This window comes from Schistocerca nitens, chromosome 4 (assembly GCF_023898315.1).
Source record: "Schistocerca nitens isolate TAMUIC-IGC-003100 chromosome 4, iqSchNite1.1, whole genome shotgun sequence".
NCBI lineage: Eukaryota > Metazoa > Arthropoda > Insecta > Orthoptera > Acrididae > Schistocerca > Schistocerca nitens.
The window spans coordinates 438,681,543-438,702,836 of record NC_064617.1 but is presented as its reverse complement, the minus strand read 5'-3'; positions in this window follow the sequence as shown (position 1 = coordinate 438,702,836).

Below are 21,294 nucleotides of genomic sequence, written 5' to 3'. Positions count from 1 at the left end.
TCGCGGGCAGCGCACGCAGGCAGCAGCCGCAGCCCCTGCGAGGCCCACAACCCGCAAATGAGAGCCATCGCGCCAACGCAACAATCACGGCCGCGCTCCAATAACGTGGCATCATACGGCGGCGACGGGAAAGCCGCGTTCGGAGTACACAATTTCAAAAGAAGGAAATTGATACTGCCTTTCCACTGAAAGGCGTGCATTGAATACTTCTCGATATGTTGAAACTCCCCTCCTCTAAAGTGTTTGCTCCTTGTTTGGATGGGAAATTAATCTTACATATACTTGTTAGACGAATGTGCTATGAACTGCTATTGTCAGATCTGGCCCAAGCCAACTCTCTTCGGTCGTTTGCGTACCAGTCGACAGTATAACGCTGCAATATCTGGGACGGCTAAGGCAACAAAATGACTGAAGCAAAATCTCTGTGACGTGAAGGGCAACGACTTTAAGAACTTCATTGAATACGCGATAGGAGTACTGGCCCGACTGGAAGGTAACGACGCCAACAAAGCAAATACTGTACTGTGCATCATAATTAATTATAAAGGCAAAAAAATATGGTTCAAATGGCTCTGAGCACTATAGGACGCATACCTAATTAACTAAGAGCACTCCATCTTCGATACAGTGAAACAGATCTCTTCTATTGCAAACTCTTTACTTTCCATATTTTCGGAGGAGGTAAGAGGGATCAAAACGAGAAAAAAGTTTCCAGTAAAAGTGCCTTAAGAGCTCTGAGCAGGAAACAAGATCGGATTCACAGTATCGAACATGAAATGCTCGTAGATATTAAAGTACGTGCGTTAGAGCCTATATCTGCACAGACATTTTTGCTTGCAATACTTTTAATTATAAGTCTTTACAACATTACTTATGATACATCCTCTTTACGATGTGAGGAGTCAGTCTTTACTTATCAATTCCTATAAAGCTCAAGTCTTACACCTGTGGTCCAGGGGTTCGGCATGGTAGCTGAACGTCTTCGGACAGAGGCTGTGACTGCCCTCTGTAATAAAAATAAATGAGTAAATAAACTGAGAAAAGTATTCAACGACAAACTACTTGGAGTGACCTCCACCCACAAAAACTGTCTAGAAAATGGCGACCAAAATGAAGAAGAAGGGGTAGCGTCTTGGACTAGTAATAAAAACATTCAGAGTCCCAGGTTCGATCCCCGTCACCACTTACATTTTGAATAAAAATCATCAGCTTTCACGGTCGAAGACTTTTCGCCATAGGAAGTAACCCTAGTTCTTAAAGCAGACTTGTCGAAGAGGGCGAAGGAGTGGACAGAGGTTCAGGGCACTTCTTGCCCTTAGCGTGGAAAACTGCCATTAAGAGCGGAAGAATCAGCAATGATCAAGGGCTTGGAAATGCAGAAGGCAATGGAAAGCGCTGCATTAAAGACACATGCTGTGCATCCACAGTTCATGTGACCTGTAACTGAAAAAGTGTCATGATGGTCTCTCCATTGGCAAAAGACTTCAGAGTAGTCTGTCATTCGCATCTCCTGGAGGAGACTGACAATGAAAGGTGATAATTAGAAACAAATTGAATAAACTACGAAAGGATAACGTTCCACCAGTCGATGCGTGGAGTGTCAAAAGTTTGCACTTGGTAGGAAAGCTAGAAAATCTGAAAAGGAAATGCTTAGGCTCAGTCTAGATGTAGTGGCGTTTAGTGAAGTGAAATGGAATGAAGATAAGGATTTCTGGTCAGATGATTAAATATCGAAAGTGGTATAACGGGAGTAGGATTTCTTATGAATGGGAAGATAGGGCAGAGAGTGTGTTACTGTGAACAATTCAGCGATAGGGTTGTTCTTATCAGATCAGACAGCAAACCAACACACACAACGATAATTCAGATGTGCATGCTGACATTGCAAGCTGAAGATGAAGAGATAGAGAAAATATAAGACGATACTGAAAAGGTAATATAGTTTGTAAAGGGCGATGAAAATATAATAGTTATGGGGGACTGGAATGCAGTTGAAGTGGAAGGAGCAGGAGAAGGTTTCAGGATAATATGTGCTAGGTAGAAGAAATGGGAGAGAAGAACGACTAATTGAGTTCTGTAATAAATTTCAGCTAGTAATAGCTAACACTGTTCAAAAATCACAAGAGGAGGTGGTGTACCTGGAAGAGGCCGCGTGACACCGGAAGCATTCATATACACTACTGTCCATTAAAATTGCTACACCATGAAGATGACGTGCTACAGACGCGAAATTAAACCGACAGGAAGAAGATGCTGTGAAATGCAAATGCTTAGCTTTTCAGAGCATTCATACAAGGTTGGCGCTGGTGGAGACACCTACAACGTGCTGACATGAGGAAAGTTTCCAACCGATTTCTCATACACAAACAGCAGTTGACCGGCTTTGCCTTGTGAAACGTTGTTGTGATGCCTCGTGTAAGGAGGAAAAATGCGTACCATCACGTTTCCGACTTTGATAAAGGTCGGATTGCAGCCTATCGCGATGCGGTTTATCGTATCGCGGCATTGCTGCTCGCGTTGGTCCAGATCAAATGATTGTTAGCAGAATATGGAATCGGTAAGTTCAGGAGGGTAATACGGAACGCCGTGCTCGATCCCGACGGCCTCGTATCGCTAGCATTCGAGATGACAGGCATCTTATCCGCATGGCTGTAACGGTTCGTGCAGCCACGTCTCGATCCCTGAGTTAACAGATGGGGACGTTTGGGAGACAACAACCATCTGCACGAACAGTTCGACATTTGCAGCAGCATGGACTATCAGGTTGGAGACCATGGCTGCGGTTACCCTTGACGCTGCATCACAGACAGGAGCGCCTGCGATGGTGTACTTAACTACGAACCAGGGTGCACGAATGGTAAAACGTGATATTTTCAGATGATTCCAGGTTCTGTTTACAGCATTATGAAGGTCGCATCCGTGTTTGGCGACGTCGCGATGAACGCACATTGGAAGCGTGTATTCGTGATCCCATTACTGGCGTATCTCCCGGCGAGATGGTATGGGGTGCCACTCGTTACACATCTCGGTCACCTCTTGTTCGCATTGATGGCACTTTGAACAGTGGATGTTACATTTCAGATGTGTTACGACCCGAGGCTCTACCCTTCATTCGATCCTTGTGAAACCCTATATTTCAGCAGGATAATGCAAAACCGCATGTTGCAGGTCCTGTACGGGCCTTTCTGGATACAGAAAATGTTCGACTGCTGCCTGGCCAGCACATTATCCAGATCTGTCACCAACTGAAAACGTCTGGTCAATAGTGGCCGAGCAAGTAACTCGTCGCAATACGCCAGGCGCTACTCTTGATGAACTGTGGTATCGTGTTGAAGCCGCATGGGCCGCTGTACGTGTACTCGCCATTCGAGCTCTGTTTGACTCAATGCCCATTATTACGGCCAGAGGTGGGTTGTTCTGGGTACTGATTTCTCAGGATATATGCACCCAAATTGCGTGAAAATGTAATCACATGTCAGTTATAGTTTAATATATTTGTCCAATGAATACCCGTTTATCATCTGTATATCTCCCTGGTGTAGCAATTTTAATGGCCAGTAGTGTAGATCACATCATGGTCAGACAGAGATTCTGAAATCAGATACTGGATCACAATTTGGTAATGACGAAGAATAGTTTGAAAGTTAAGTGACTACTCAGCAAAAATCTATGTCCAAAGACTTGGGGTACAGAAGTACTAAGGAATGAAAAGGTATGCCTTAAGTTTTCTGATGATATAGATACTGTGATAATGAATAGCGCAGTAGGAATTTCAGCTGAAGAGGAATGGACACCTGCAAAAATCGCAATCACATAATTTGAAAAGAGACACATAGATAGAAGGAAGGCAATTGAGAAGGAACCTTGGGTAACAGAAGAAATACTTCAGTTGATCTATGAAAGAAGGAAGCACATTATGTTCAGTGTAGTCCAGAGATACGGAAAATACAAGTCACTTAGGAATGAAATAAAAAAGAATTTCAGGGAAGTAAAGGTGAAATGTCAACATGAAAAATGTAAGAAATCGGCAAAGAAATGATTCTCGGAAGGACAGACTCCATTTATAGAAAAGTCAAGAACCTATCATGAAATTAAGAAAAAATGGTTCAAATGGCTCTGAGCACTATGGGACTCAACTGCTGTGGTCATCAGTCCCCTAGAACTTAGAACTACTTAAACCTAACTAACCTAAGGACATCACACACATCCATGACCGAGGCAGGATTCGAACCTGTGACCGTAGCAGTCGCACGGTTCCGGACTGCGCGCCTAGAACCGCGAGACCACCGCGGCCGGTGCATGAAATTAAGAGCAAGTGTGGTAATATTAAGAGTACAATCGGAATTACACTGTGTAATGTCGGAAAGACAGCGGATAAGAGTACATTGAGGCCTCTATGAGTGCGAGGAATTGCCTGATGACGTGATGTAACAAGAAACAGGAGTCGATGGGGAAGAATAGGGGATCCATTATTAGATCAGAATTTAAATGAATTTAGGAAGACTTAAGAACAAATAAAGCAGAACGGATAGGTAAATTTCCATCGGAATTTCTAATGTCGTTGAGAGAAGTTACTATAAAACGTCTGTTCACATTGGTATGTAGAATGTTTAGGTCAGGCAATGTACCATCTAGATTTCGGGAAAACGTCATCCACACAGTTCGTACGATTGGACGACAATCATGTGAGAAAATTATCGCAAGATCAGCTTAACAACTCATCCAACCCACTGATGACAGCAACAAGATACAAAAGGCTGCGAAAGAAAACTGAGGATCTGTTACATGACAATGAATTTTGCTTTAGGAAAGGGAAAGGCACCAGCGAGGCAGTTCTGACGTTGTGCTTGGTAATGGAAGCAAGACTGATGGAAATCAAGACACGTTCATAGGATTTTTCGACATGAAGAGGCGTTCGACTAAGCCAACTGGTGAAAGATGTTCGAAATTATGAGAAAAATGTGGGTAAGCTATAGGAAAAGACAGCTAATATACAATCTGTACAAGAAACGAAAGGGAGCAATAAGATTGGAAGACAAGAACGAAATGCTTGGATTAAGAAGGGTGTCAGACAGGGATGTAGTTTTCTACCCTTAGTGTTCAGTCTATACATCGAAGAAGTAATGACGAAAATGAAAGAAAGGATGGGATTAAAATTGAAGGCGAAAGTATATCGATGAGAATATTCGCTGATGAAATTGCTGTCCTCAGTGAAAGTAAAAGAGAATTAAGAGAATTAAAGGATGTATTGAACAGAATGAACGGTCTAGGGAGTTCAGTATATGGATTGAGAGTAAATCGAAGAAATACGGAAGCAGTGAGAAGTAGCGAAGATAAAAACAACGAGAAACTTAACATTAAAATTGAGGATCACGACGTAAACGAAGTTAAACATTCTGCTTCCTAGGAAGCGTAATAACCCATGATAGGCGGAGCAAGAAAGACAGAAATAGCAGACTAAATCTAGCAAAAAGGGCGTTTCTGGCCAAGAGAAGTTACTAATATCAAACATGGACATTAATTTGTAGAAGAAATTTCTGGGAATGTACATTTGGAGTACAGCATGGTAGCGAGACATGGACTGTGGGAAAATCAGAACACAAGAAAATCGAAGCGTTTGAGACGTGGTGCTCCAGACGAATGTTGAAAATTAGGTGGACTGCAAATGTATGGGATGGCGAGGTTCTCTACTGAATCGGTGATGAAAGGAATGATGGAAAATACTGACAAGAAGAAGGGACAGGATGATAGGATATCTACTGCGACATTAGGAAATGACATCCATAGAACTAGAGGGAAGATGTAGGGAGTAGGGAGTAGAAACTGTAGAGGAAGACAGAGATTGGAATACATTCAGCAAACAATTGAGGACGTAGGTGCAAGTGTTACTCTAAGATGAAAAGATTGTCACGGGAGAGCAATTCACGGCGGGCTGCATCATACCAGGCAGAAGATTGATGACTCAAAATGATTCTATTAAATGATGGAGACAAGGAAGTCGCTAAGAACGAGGATCGTAGCTTGTGTAAAGCTCCCGCACTGTGCAAGCTGCCTGATTACAGTAGTGACTTATTATCTACTATGCTCCACTCACTGCTTCACAGTCTTTTTTAACAAATGACATAGCCGCTTACCATTTACCTAACACGAGATATGCATCGGAAAGAGAACAGAAAGTATATAATTTAATCACATGCAGTTCGGTTTACCAACGTATGGAGGACTACAGGGACAGGAAAATAATATTCACACACTGATCTAGGCTGTGCCAGAGCGAAGGTGTATTTTTTCTTGCAGCATTATGTAGTGCGCTGGTGGAAGTGGCTGGATTTATGTATAGTGTTAAGAGAGGGAGAGAGCTATGTATTAAAGCAACAGTGGGATTGTACTAGTGAAGTGCTACACAAAATTATGACGCATTTCTCATGCATTTATGTCGAACAGAATGTATAATTCTTGTACAACTAAATTTATGACAACCGATGTTGGACTCTCCAGGTTTCCCAGGCACTTTAGTGATGTGGCTAATAAAAAGAACGGAAGATATGCAAGAACCTAACGTGCATTACGAAGCAACAGGGATGAATACACTGCTGCGCTCCATGAATTCATGACTGCCACGTGTCAAGGTATAAAAATGTAAAACCCATTACTGACCGAGAATCGTCCACATATGCACGTAATCATCTCGTTCACTAATTCATTTTTATTATGTGTTAGAATTAGTGTCATTGGAAATATTGAAATTTGTGGTAAGTTCCTATGGAACCAAACTGGTGAGGTCATCAGTCCCTTGGCTTACACACTACTACATCTTACTTAAACTAACTAACGCTAAGGACAACACACACATCCATGCCCGAGGGAGGTCTCGAACCTCCGACGCGAGGAGCCGCTCGAACAGTGGCAAGGTGCCCTAGATCGCGCGGCTACCCCTTGCCGCAGTTTCATAGGATCCGGCATGGACATAGTGAGTGACGTCGTGGTGGGTGAGCTAGAAAGGGTAAATTACGTAAAAGTACTGTAAACTCCTCAAGAATGAGTGTGGACGGAAATATGCGGGCTCAATAAATTCAGTACGAAAAGATGTGTGAAGTTAACATTATCAAAATGAACTACAATTTACTTAGAGAGCACAGAGTTGTAGGTGGCAGAATATACTAGTCACACAAAGAAAACTTCAATTGAATTAAGGCCAAACGAATAGTGGAATATATAGCTCGTGGTTAGGAAGAAGGTAGAGCCTTTCCGCAAACAACATGACACCGGTACCCCAGAAGTAGTCGAAAAGCTTAATTGGGACCACAGTCAAATGACACTACGATGTTCCACGATTATGGAGGGGCATTCTTCAAAACATTAGACACTTCTCAGTTACACAACCAATTATATAGGTAGGTGGGAAAAGAACTGCATCAGTGGTAACTAAAATCCACAAAGCAGCGTAAAGAAAAATAAACCCCACGCGTAGCGATACTTCATGTTTTGCAAATTTGTGTCTATCGAATGAACAATAGATACTTTAATTTCCATGTACTCTGACACACACATGCCTGAACATTATTCCATGTATACAAAGAGTACCAGCACACTTCAAACAGGAAAATTCACTTTAAAATTTCCATAGTGCATGTGTATTTCATCACTTCTGAATGTGTAGGAGTTTGCTGAAAAACTGATAAAGGAAAGAACCAAATTTTAACAGGTCTCCAAACTGAGAAAATCTGAGATAGACATCTCTGCCTCTTGTGCCTAAGCTACAACTATTTGTAAGAGTGGACCAGCAGACAACAGATACTGGCTGCTATTACAGAAACTCATATTCACTCATATCATTCACGCACATCGAGTTAAATGATAGATTGGTTACCTATAAAAGTACAGAAAATAAAATGGCTCATTTCCTTCCGCAGACATATAGCAAGTGGCAAAGCAAAACAACAGACTGAAGAAATAGTATAAAGATTCATGAGCCGGATTTGATGGACTCGTCTTAACGTGAGTAAAATAGACTACGTAAGTTACTGAAATAAACAGTTCCATTAAATCACAGTAGTGTGTTGAGGACAGTGATAAACACACACTGACTTTATGTTCTCAGGGTTCAGTTGTGCACCCTCAGTTCTGTCCCATGTTTAGTTTGTACCCATTGTAATATTTCGTTCACAGCGATACGGCCACTAAGCCGCAGAACTATCTGCGGGTATTCGACAACGTGTGAGACATTCGAGCTACAAATCGTCGTGTTCCTGGCCGCTGAGAGGTGAAACGGCCTGTGTATGGAAACAGTCCTGTATTTTTGCCTATTGCTCTGTAGGATGATAGGATTGTGGCTTTGATCTTTAGATTCGGCGTTTTAGTACGTCTGTACCTGTGGTAGTGATCCAGGTTGATGCTATAAATGACCGTGCAGATGACCTGTGAATTGACTTCTGTCATTAGAGCCTGAGGCGATCGCTTACTATGCAGATGAGAAGAAGTAAATCGACAATATACGCTGCTGGCGACCCCACACGGCTTTGCACGGGCAGTGAAACGTATCTTCGCCTAGACGACTTCATTGCAATAAGAGGTGATACACACAAGAAGTGCTGGTGAATCAGTCTATTACCTGTAATCGTATTAAAATCCTTACAATACCCCCTGAGATTAGCCATAGCATACAAATAAAAAAACACGGTAGAAGCCGTTACGTTATAATACTGGCTGGTAGTAATTAAAATGTCGCTGAGAGGGCCCCCATCACAGGCAAGTGATAGTAGGATAGTTCAGATGTTCAAATGTGGGCGAAATCTTATGGGACTTAACTGCTAAGGTCATCAGTCCCTAAGCTTACACACCACTTAACCTAGATTATCCTAAGGACAAACATACACACCCATGCCGAAACAGCACTCGAACCTCCGCCTGGACCAGCCGCACAGTCCATGACTGCAGCGTCTTAGACCGCTCGGCTGGTAGGATAGTCAAACATTGTGGAAACATTTGCAATGACATATGGAAGAGAAGTAACGAATAAACCACCGAAAGAAACTCATTTTAATTTCCACATGAGCATGCAAAATTTGTAATTGCGAACCAGGTTTACGTTCCAGATCAATGTGACGGCTATCTTCATCCGCAACACCCTGAAAGCACCCTAGAGACACCGTTTCCTAATTGCTCGCAGCGCTTTTGGAATGGTGCACTTTTCAACTTTTTGCTTTCATGACAGAGCTCGTAAGCTGATCACACACTGCGTCGAGCGTTCTCAGTCATGGCAACGGTGACTTCTTCAACAATGTGTGGAGCAAGTACTCTCCCAGGAGCTCCCTTAATCGCCAGTTAAATCGAATCTCCGAGTCATATTCTTCCAGCCTAGAGCGGAAAGACGACCTCTCCATATTCGTTTAATGCGTCGATACTCCTGAAGAGCACCAGTTCTAATGCTGTTGTTCTGGCAAAACAGCTTTACGAGTAAAGCCCTGTTCACCTTGCCCAGACCATTGTCGACTGTTTGCAGCTGTAATGCACGCTGATACTTCTGTTTGACCATGCGTCACCGTACCAGTACCGGCGCCTGATGGGAAGTCATGACGCAATTACCACCAACAACGCAAATCCTGCAGTGCAAATTCTGAACATTGTTCCTGTCAAGTTGGATCTCCCTTCGGTCAATAGTCTTCAGTCTACACTGGATCAAGTAGAGAAAGTGTCATTATAATCATTATAACGACCCTGCATATATGGATGACAAGTCAGTGCCCAAAAATGTCAGTTCTCGTGGCTCATGTTTATCTCAACTGTCAGTGTGACAGTTCCGGCGTCTGCACCAGAGCTAAAGACGTTGCAACGACGCTTGATCCAGAATATTAAAACCAAAATGTTACTGAAGGGAACGTGTTGTCTCACCCAAAAAAGTAGCCTGAGGCTTAGGGCAGATAGGCACGACAAAGTTCAAAAACCGTCGTATAACTAACATTAATGGGCATATATAAGAACTAACTCCAAATTAGCCTCAAAAGCCTAATGGTACCGGCCGTCTGTCGCGTCATCCTCAGCCCATATGCTCCCTGGAGGCGGATATGGAGGGGTTTGTGGTCAGCGCACCGCTCTCCCTGCCATTATCAGATTTCGTGACCAGAGCCGCTACTTCTCAATCAAGTAGCTCCTCCATTGGCCTCACAGTGGCCAAGTGCACACCAGTTGCCAGCTACACTCAGCAGACCAGGACGGTGATTCATGTAAGTGCCAGGTAGTCCATTTTTCTGATATGATGGGTACCGGTATTACCACGGGGAGAAGACTCTTGGAGCGTCTACACGCATGTCTGGAGAAGATATTAAGTTCGATTGGCATAACTTTTCTTGGAGACCATCGTCCCTAGGAATAGTAAATATCTTCCCTGGATGATGGAACAATTTATTCTTAGAACAGTCTGTATGTATGTATTTGGAAGAGCACAATCTACGCTGCTGTAGTAGATTCGTGGACGTAAAAATTCCAGGGTCTTAACCCAACCCAACATTTGAGCAACTTCACAGATTGTGTCGTGAGGTACTGCAGTCACTGCAGCAGTTGTGGAAGACAGTGCCCGCAGAAGGTCTCTAGACATCAGATGAGACGCGAGTGGGTCATTTCCGTCGGATACAGCTGCTGCACTTTGTAAAGCAAGCACTGTCGGTATTCGAAAAAGACTACAATATGGCATGTCTAAAGGAGGCCAAGGTGATGATGATGACGATTGGTTTGTGGGGTGCTCAACTGCGCGCTCATCAGCTCTTGTAAGAGTACCAATTTTTATACAGTGAAATTATTTTACACAGTCCAATCTAGCCACAGTCACCGGCCAGGAATGGAACCCGCGATTCCGTGATCCGGAGGCAGCAACGCTACCCACTTGACCACGAGCTGCGGACTACGAAACCATGGTTAAGTTTGGAAAGGGAATTCAGCGCGAAGAAATAAAAACCTTAAAGTTTTCCAGTATCGAAGACTTTGAAAAGACTTAAGAGGAACTGAACAGAACGGAAGGTGTCTTGAAAACACAGAAGAAGATGAACAAGAAAAGTAAAAAAAAAGAGTGATGGAATCTAAAAAAAATAAATCAGCCGATGTTGAGGGAATGAGATTAGGAAATGAGGCTCTAACAAAGGGCTGAGGCACTAAAAGGAGTAGTAGATATTAGGGCAGTAAAGTACTGTCATGGCCGAAGTAGGGAAACCGAGTTGTGGAAAAAAGAAATTTATTCCACAGTCTGATGAGGAGAGATTGGTTGGTAGCGTACATCCCGAAGTACGAAGTAAGAGCCAATTTGGTAATGGAAAGAGTGGTTAGGAGCGGGGAGGGGAAAATTGTAGAGGACGACCGTGGCTCTAAAATAGTAAGCAAATTACAATAGTTAGGTTACAAAAAATGGTTCAAATGGCTCTGAGCACTATGGGACTCAACATCTGTGGTCATAAGTCCCCTAGAACTTAGAACTACTTAAACCTAACCAACCTAAGGACATCACACACATCCTTGCCCGAGGCAGGATTCGAACCTGCGACCGTAGCAGTCGCGCGGTTCCTGACTGAGCGCCTAGAACCGCAAGACTACCGCGGCCGGCTAGTTAGGTTACAGTAGTTATGAAGGGGCAAAGAGACACGCAGTGTAGACTAACGTGAAGAGCTGTATCAAATAAGTTCTCGGACTGAAGACCGCAGCAACAAAAGCTGAGTAGAAGGGAGCACAGCAAATGCCTTTGGCACTGAGACAGCTTTCACCTTTGTCTGGGCAAATGATGATAAAGTTTGGCGTCTAGAAACTGCCGAAAATTTGTTGTAGAACACGAAGCTACGAACAGTTACCACTGTGCTGGAACACTGGAAACAGTTGTGTGCTGCTAGGATGCAAAGAGAATTATTCACACCGTTACTTAGTAGCGGTTTCACTCCCTGAGCGAATATCAGTCGCCTACCACGCTACGCTAAGCCCGTCTCGTGCCTTACAAGGAGAGTCACGGCATGGTTATTAATTGTAACGAAGTAAGTCAGAACAATGGACTCATCTGCTTACGCTACGGTGGGGAGGGCAATCAGCATAGTAGCACGGTCACATCCAAGAGAAGTCGCTGTTCCTCGCACAGCAGCTTACGTAATTCTGTTAATGGAAGCCGACGTGAACAAAAGAACGAAAACAGCGGCGGACTGGCGCGTGCATCAGCCGTGAGATCCAATTACGGAGCGAAGCATTATTTATTTGAGTTGAATGTGCCATAGACGAGCACTAATAAGTTTACTGTCTAATTCCCTTACTTCCAGTCTTGTCTCCCAGTACCAAAGCAGAGAAAGCCACCAGCTCTGACGGCAGCTTATGAAGGGACTGGAATATTTCCATATTTCAACTTGGAGACAAGGGAGCAGACCAGGCGCAATGAAATATATTGCAACGTCCCCAATTCTACTGCCTTATGTCTGACGTATATACTTTGAGACTCCCCGCAAAATGGTTTAGCGCAGTACGAAGTACAGTTGTGTTGCGCCTGTAAAGAGGTAAGTGACGAAAATCAAAGCCTGTCACTACTTTCTTACTGGTGTACCGACAAGCGTACTGTCCGTTAGAATAGGTTTCCCTGTTTTTCAGTACGAATCTTCACTCTGCAGCGGAGTGTGCGTCGCTAAAGTCAGCGATCATACTTTATTAATAATTGTAGTATAAAGTAATATCTCCAGTTACAGTTACATTCTCAGCAAGTACACCAAGTCCTTTCATCCATACATGAATCTTTTCATCATTACTAACTTTTCTACAGGAGCGTGTATACAATGAAATGGCATGTTACCATAACCATAACTAGGTCTACTTTGGGTCTTCGGGTCAATACTACAATGCCACGCCTTGTATGCGATGACATCTCGATCGACGAAAGATTCAAGTCCAGGAAGGGGGGGGCGATTTCACAACGAACAATGGCTAGCGTAAACCAACCACTACCAGTCACAGTTACATTCTCAGTAAGTACACCAAGTCCTTTCATCCATACATGAATCTTTTCATGATTACCAACTTTTCTACAGGAGCGTGTATACAATATAAATGGCATGTTACTATAAACATAACTAGGTCTACTTTGGGTCTTCGGGTCAAGGTCACTCGTATTCTATATAAGCGGGCAGTGCACGCCAGCGGAACCATTCCGCTGTGAGCTCTATCTGCAACAGCATTGAAGCACTATGCCCCGTCGACGTGTGGCTGCGGGGTTAATTTTACTCTTGATGCCGCCACTGGACATTCTGGTAGTGGTTGGTTTACCCTAGGCATTGTTCGTTGTGAAAACGCCTCCCTTCCTGGACTTGAATCTTTCGCCGATCGAGATGTCACCGCATGCAAGACGTGGCATTGTGGTATTGACCCTAAGGCCCAAAGTAGACCTAGTTATGTATATAGTAACATGCCATTTACATGGTATACGCGCTCCTGTAGAAAAGTTAGTAATGATGAAACGATTCTTGTATGGACTTTGAGTACCTGTTCTGCGCTCATAGACAGCACACCGCGCCTGGTACACGCGGCGCTCAGTCGATAGAATAGTTGCTCACGAAAGGGACACACAGTTTTAATCTGCCACAACGTTTCAAATCAGGTACACCAAGGGGACACCCTGTTCTGCGTTCATAGGCAGCCCACCGCACGCTCCGGGACCACAACACAGCTGCGATACCTGAAGATGGGCTTATAACAGTCCGAAACCGGTCGTCTGAAGAACTTTACATTTCAAGTGGTATTTTCAACCTCTGTGATACAAAAGAGTTACATGTTAGCACCTGTTACTGTCCTTCAAGGTAGTCACCAACGCTGTGTAGAACCCGTTGCCAGCAATGTGGAAGGCGTAGTATACCGTTAGCAGAACCTGTTCTGTTGATGGTACGAATGGAGTGATCTACTGCCTGTCGAATCTCTGGAACAGTTCTGAAGCGAATGCCACGAAGTGGTTCCTACATCTTCGGAATCAACTCAAAGTCACAGGGACTTAAGTCCGAGGAGTATGGTGGATAGTACAGTACTTCGCAGTCGCATTGACCGAACAGGGCAGCCACAGCTTGTGCTGTATGCTCCCGCGCATTGTCGTGCAAAATGATGGGTGGGTCACGCAGAAAACGTCACCGCTCCTTTCGCAAAGCCGGTGGCAGGTGATGCTCCAAAAACGAACAGTAATACTGGAGGAACTTAATGCGTTAGATTAACACCATCACAGTTGTACACGAGAATCACCATAACTTTAGACCACTCCATTCGCACCATCAACAGAACAGGCTCTGCTAACGGTATACTACGCCTTCTACATCGCTGGCAACAGGTTCTGCACAACGCTGGTGACCGTTTTGAAGGACTGTAACATGTGCAAACATGTAACTCTTTTGTATCGGTTGTGAATAAATAGTTGCCACTATTTAAGTTCCAACGCTCGTATTATACGAGGGGCGTTCAGAAAGTAAGCTCCGATCGGTCGCGAAATGGAAACGACTATGAAAATCCGATAAAGCTTTGCACAGATGTGTTGGGTAGTGTCTCTAGTATAACCCCAGTTAGCATCACGTCGCTCTTCTCATTTCTGAGCTCGCAGTGAGTGCGTAAAGATGTCTAGAAAATAGTGTCTGCCGCCAAGTACGAGGGCCTGGTGAGAAATTTCGCCTGAAGCTATGCAGCTAACATTACATAACTGTCGTGCTGTTTCTTCTTCAAGACAATTCTCAGCCGCATTCTGCAGGGGCAATGAAGATGCTCCTGCATCGTTTTCAAATGGAAATGTGAGATTACCCACAATACAGTCCGCAATTGTCTCCCCCTGAGTTTCATCTCTGGTCACATGAACCGCTGTCTTTGAAGACAACATTTTGACACAGACAACGAGGTGTAGGCCAGCGTGGAGAATTGGCGGAAAGCACTGGCGGCTGCCTTCTATGATGAGGCTATTGAAAAGTTGGTACAACGCTATGACAAAAGTCTAAGTCAGAACGGCGACTACGTAGAGAAGTAGCTGAAAGGTGTAGCTAATTGTTACAAGTAAAACATTTCTGATGTTCACTGTGGTTTCAATTTGGCAATCAATCGGAGCTTAGTTTCTGAACAGGCCTCGTAATTACATTGCGTCACTGTCGGTGGGAAAATGTTATGGAAAATTAGGATTTTCTTTATATGTATCAGAGAGTAAACATTAATGGAGGCAATGTCTCTGAGGCTTATCTTGTTACATTAGAGCGCGCGTGTTCCACACTCCAGTATAGCCATGATATAAAACAGATGTATGTATCTCGTGCAAAAAGTGAAGTTGGTCTGTTTAGGGCGAAGTCATATTTTCCGAGAAACGGCGGCAGTGGCTATGTGGGCAGATGAATTGAGCTCTAAATAACATCAAATACCTGTCTCAAAACCGAATTATTCTCTTAATGAGTGGAGCAAATGGAGCATTGTTGCAGACGCCGACAACGTCTTCTCGTCAGCGTCGACAGCCTGTAAGTGCACATCAGATTAGAGATGAAACTTTATGTGGCATACCCAGTGAATTTCGTTGAGAACTTAACAATAATGTTATGTAACATGGTAAGTCCTCGATGTTGTCGTTGCTCTGTCATTGTTACATAGCATAGTATCCCGTGCCTTTCCTACTTTAACAGATCTGAGTATTATATCAAACTTTCCAATCTACTCGGTGGCTAATACTGGGGTTCCTGATGCGCGCGCTCTCCCGTTACAAGGCAACATTCAGAGCGAGTGCTATCATCAACACAGACATATTTCAAAAATTATGCCAGTTTAATAATAATACTAATAAAGTGAAACAATATTTTAAGAAGTTTTCATATTATGATTTGGTTTATGGAAGCTTCTGGTTGCTCGTAATTCGGATTTTCAGCTGCGTTGAATTTTGTTTATTATAAATTCCTGCGAGAACTTTTGTATTATTTGAAACATGAAAATTTAGTGAAGCGCGTTCACAAAGTTTTTTTTTTTCGTAGGCTGTACAGCCACAACCGGTTTGTCAATCAGGCAAAATCGCCGTGAGTAGTGAGACAATCATCCAAACGATGCACCGGGGTGGAGATATACGTGTCGGTAAAACACTGTGTCCTGTTGCATGAAGACGTCCGTAACTGCCTGCTGCACATCCTCGACTAACAGGAACAGGGCGGGTGCTAGGGTGTCTCCCAGTTGGCCTTCCGGATCGACCGGCGTCTTCTGCCGAATCGTGACCAGCACGGAACTTGGTGCACCATTCCACAATAGTGGTTTTGGACAGAGATGCTTCCCTATAAATATTCTTCATTCTCTACTGCATGTCTATCATTGTTAATCTTTCAGTGGCTAAGAAAAGGATAGCAGCACGGTGGTTCTGATTGGACGCCCTTGGTAATAACGTCACCGTAGTTTACGTTCCCGCATTTACAGTATGCATGTTGGAGACACGAATGCCACACTGATCCTTTTGACTACATGTTGTTTGACACCAAAACATAGCGGGGTAACACCTACAAGAAGTAACTAAAATGCAACAGTTTAACCAAGGTGAGTTCTATTTTTATTTCAGAAGACTGTCAGCATCACACCTTTGTGACAGATAACGATTCCCTTCGCAACTTCGAGTATGCACTGAGAAAACTTCACACATGTCTCCCAAGTTTTTAAAATAAATAAGAATTCCAGATCGAAAAATTCCAATGATCATCATCACAACAAATTGTGGTTTACGTATCCCTGTATGTTCCACTTTCAAGGAGAGTACAGCTGCCCTTTCGAGCCCTTATTTGGACGTTCAACATCCATTTTCCCTTGAAGTGCAATTTGTATTTTAATTTTGAATATGTCCATGTCATTTCTTCCGGTACTCTAATTTCTGAGTATGTCTTAGATAGTCAGTTCATTTCCAATTTCACCATCAAATTCTTTCCATCTATGAGTTTGTAAGCAGCTAATCGCTTTAGAAGTCTCATTTCTGTTGTTTCAGTATTACTTCGTTGTCTGGCGGTTAGAGTTTCATGCATTAGAGTTCCTATTGCTAACATGATACAGAGTTTTAGCACTGCCACTTTCCCAACTTGTATGAGGAGACAGTAATTTATAGTACCCACAATTTTGGCAGTCTGAATTCTCGATCACTATTTGTAATGCATTAAATATCACATCCGAGATATTTAAAAGTTCTTTTTTATTCTAGTGGTTTCTATCAATTACTACTACTCTTAAATGCTCCTTGGCACAGAAACGCATTGCATTAGTTTTATCTTCAAATTTTCATGTTATAACGATTTACTTCCTCGTGAAAAGACAAATTTATCTACCGAATCCGCTAAAATTATTTGATCATCTACAAACAGAAGTGATTTATAACATTATAATAAAGTTTATAATGGTGTACTGCTTTACTCTGCCACAGCTTTACGACGCCATCTTACCATATATTAAATAACCTGGGAGATAAAGGACACTCTTGTCTCAATCCCCGAGAGCAGTTTCACGCAAACAAACTTCAGTTGCACGTTAATTCTTTTGTGTACGTACGTATTTTGAATTACACTTAATAGATGCTCAAATACACCAATTTTTTCTAAAATTTCAGATAATTTAACTCCGCAAATTTATCAAAGGTTTTCTCGTAGCTGATAAAGGCTATGAATGTGATCTGAACCTATTAGCTGTGCTCTTGAATAATTTGGCATGCTGAATGTACACTGTCTAAGCAAGATCTTCCCACCTGAAACCAATTCTGCTATTCTGTAAGAAGCGTTTCTGAAAGCATATCTAACCCATTTGTTATTGGTTTCACATCAATATAATATCCAGAATTCACGGGCTGATACCTCGATAACTGTCAGACATATTGTGTTCGCCTTTTTTTAAATAATAGGATAATAACTGCAGTTTGCCTATTCTCCGATATAATACTGCATTTCCAAGAGTATTTACAAAATGTAATAGCTTTATGATCGATGTTTTCCAAGTATAAGTCAATAATTCCACACGAGATTGTCTTCCCTCGGGGATTTTAAGTTATTGGATTATTTCGCGCAGTCTTTAGTTCTTCCATTTACCTAAGACCAACACTATCGTCACTAGCCGCAGTTTTCACATTTCCCTCAACACCCGTCCATGAACTTCGAAATAATCCAGTCACTTATTTTCTGGAATGAGCCTACTTAGAGTAATGTCTTTTGTGTTTATTAAGTTATTTTCAGTGTCCTATATTCCAGTCACAATATTTTCCCACCCTTGTTGTCTTAATTTCCTTCTGTCTCTTCCGACTGTCTCTGTGTGCTCCTTATACTAGATGACATTTTCTTGACTGCATATATTTAAGGTAGGTTTGTTTTTTACATTTTATAATTCCCGCTAGTCCTTTGCGATTGGTTACTAGTCTTCTTATCCTTTTGCTTTCCCGTAACTGTACATCAGCAGCTACTTGTATTAGTCTCACTGCTGCTTCTACTAATTTCAAACTTTAAACTATGAGCGCGCACAATGGATACCCACGGCGAGTATGGAACGCTACATCAGAGGAAGCGAGGTGATTCCGCTTACAAAGGGGGCAGCTGTCCTCCCAGAGATTTACCGGTGTTGCAACTCGGTCTGCGGGATCCCATGTTTATCTAGCTTATTTCCGCCCAGAGATGGTATGCAACTTGAATACAGTTAGGGATGCGTGTGTTTCCATTTCCCTTAGCCGAATGTGACCTAGGACTCGTAAGCAACGTCTTGTCATCGGCTGTAGCTGTATTGTATAGCTGCTGTCCTTACAACACACAATAAGAACAGCAGAACAAGTGTGAGCCAGCTCACGAAAAAGTGTCTAACAGGGAAGATTTGTCAGTCAACCGAACCATGAGGCTATATTCTGCATTGCTTACATGCACACACTGTTCTGCTACGGAAGAGAGTTGGTAAGATAAACAAGTTCTCTCAGAGAGTCACCGATAGGTTTCCAGTCCAGTAACATTCATTATCGGAAAAGGACATAATAATTCATTTTTAACAAAGTTATCCATAAAGGCTGACCAGAAGATTACATAGCACCATCTTTGACTTCTAACTAAAACGAGCATAATGTCTGAATTGCAAGTCTGCTCACGTTCGTTGCAAATAGGGGTGTTTTAAAGCGAGTCCCGTACCACACAGATTAGGTATAAGTATCCTAAGGGTTGCCAAAATTCAACTCTCTACGATTCCTTACAGAGGGAGCTACGTAGAGCTAATTGCCTTTGTTGTGACAACCAAAGACGTCGAAGATATTCCATGCTACTTAACAACTCGTAGCCAGGTGCCATCACTCACTTGTATCTGAATGTTTTCTATCAAAATCTCATTGCATATATCTTACGTTCTTTATGGAGTTCGTGTAAGAGGATTATGTAAATTACGTACGTTTGTTTTCTTTGTTGTGTGAGAAGAAAATATTAATCGTTGGGCGGTATTGAGATTACGGAGTACTCAGATAGTAACCCCAAGTGAAGGGATATGACGTTGTATTGTACGACACTGTATTGTGATACAATGTAACTCTTTCAGGTGTAAGGCACATAACTTGACGTAAGAAGAACCACTATTGGGTAGTTCTAAATTGTTAAATGAAAATCACTACGATTTGATCAGTACTCTGTCACCATTACAGTATAAAGACGATGATGTGAATTCATAGGGTTTACGTGCGCACGTAAATACACTACGTTATTAAAAGTATCCGGACACCTGGCTGAAAATGACTTATAAGTTCGTGGTGCCCTCCATCATTAAAGCTGGATTCAATACATTGTTGCCTCACCCTCAGCCTTTATTACACCTTCCACCCTCGCAGGCATACGTTCAGTCAGTTGCTGGAAGATTTCTTGGGGAATGGCAGTCCATTCTTCACGGAGTGCTTCATTTAGGAGAGGTATAGATAACGGTCGGTGAGGTCTGCCACACAGTCGTCTTTCCAAAACATCACAAAGATGTTCTGTAGCATTCAGGTAGGGCTCTGTGCAAGCCAGTCCATTACAGGAATGTTATTGTCGTGTAACCACTCCGCCACAGGCTGTGCGTTATCAACAGGTGCTCTATCGCGTTGAAAGACGCAGTCGCCATCCCCGAATTGCTCTTCAACAGCAGGAAGCAAGAAGGTGCTTACAACATCAGTGAAGATCTGCGCTGTGATAGTACCACGCAAAACAACAAGGAGTGCAAGCCCCCTCCATGAAAAACACGACCACTCCGTAACACGACCGTCTCTGAATATTACTGTTGGCACTACACACGCTGGCAAATGACGTTCACCGGGCATTCACCATACCCACACCCTGCCGTCGGATCGCCTCATTGCGTACCGTGATTCGTCACTCCATACATCGTTTTTCCACTGTTCAATCATCCAGTTTTTACGCTCCTTACACCAAGAGAGGCGTCGTTTGTCATGTACTGGCGTGATGTGTGGCTTATGAGCAGCCACTCGCCCGTGAAATCCAATTTTTCTCACCTCCCACCTAATTGTCATAGTACTTGCAATGGATGCTGATGCAGTTTGGAATTCCTGAGTGATGGTGTGGATAGATGTCTGCCTATTACACATTACGACTCTTTTCAACTGTCGGCGGTCTCTGTCAGTCAGCAAACGAGGTCGGCATGTACTCTTTTGTGCTGTACGTGTCCCTTCACGTTTCAACTTCACCATCACATTGAAAACAGTGGACCTACGAATGTATAGGAGCGTGGAAATCTCGGATACCGACGTATGACACAAGTGACCACGTTCGAAGTCCGTGAGTTCCGCAGAGTGCCCCATTCTTTTCTCTCACTATGTCTTATGACTACTGGGGTCGCTGATATGGAGTGCCTGCCAGTAGGTGGCAGCACAATATGAAAAACGTATGTTTTTGGGGGTGTCCAGGTACTTTTGATCAGATAGTGCAATTAAAGAAGTAACGGTTTCTAGTTTTTGAATACACTTAATTCACGTGTTTGTAGAGGAATAGGAAATCACTACGTACTACACCGTGGGCTGTGTTTAAAGGTGTGGTACTAGAGGGTGGGGCGAATAAAAGTAGCCCGAGGAACAGAGTTCCAGGGTACAAAGAAACGCAGCAGAGGAAAGCAAATACAGTTTTAACCTGATTACAGCAGCCGTTGAAAGTGACCACCATTCATCTCTTAGCACTTTCGGTTCCCGGTCAGCAAGCAGCTGATGGCAGATCGAAGATGGACAGATGGTTGGGTGGTTGTTTTGGGGAAGGAGACCAGACAGCGAGGTCATCGGTCTCATCGGATTAGGGAAGCACGGGGAAGGAAGTCGGCCGTGCCCTTTGAAAG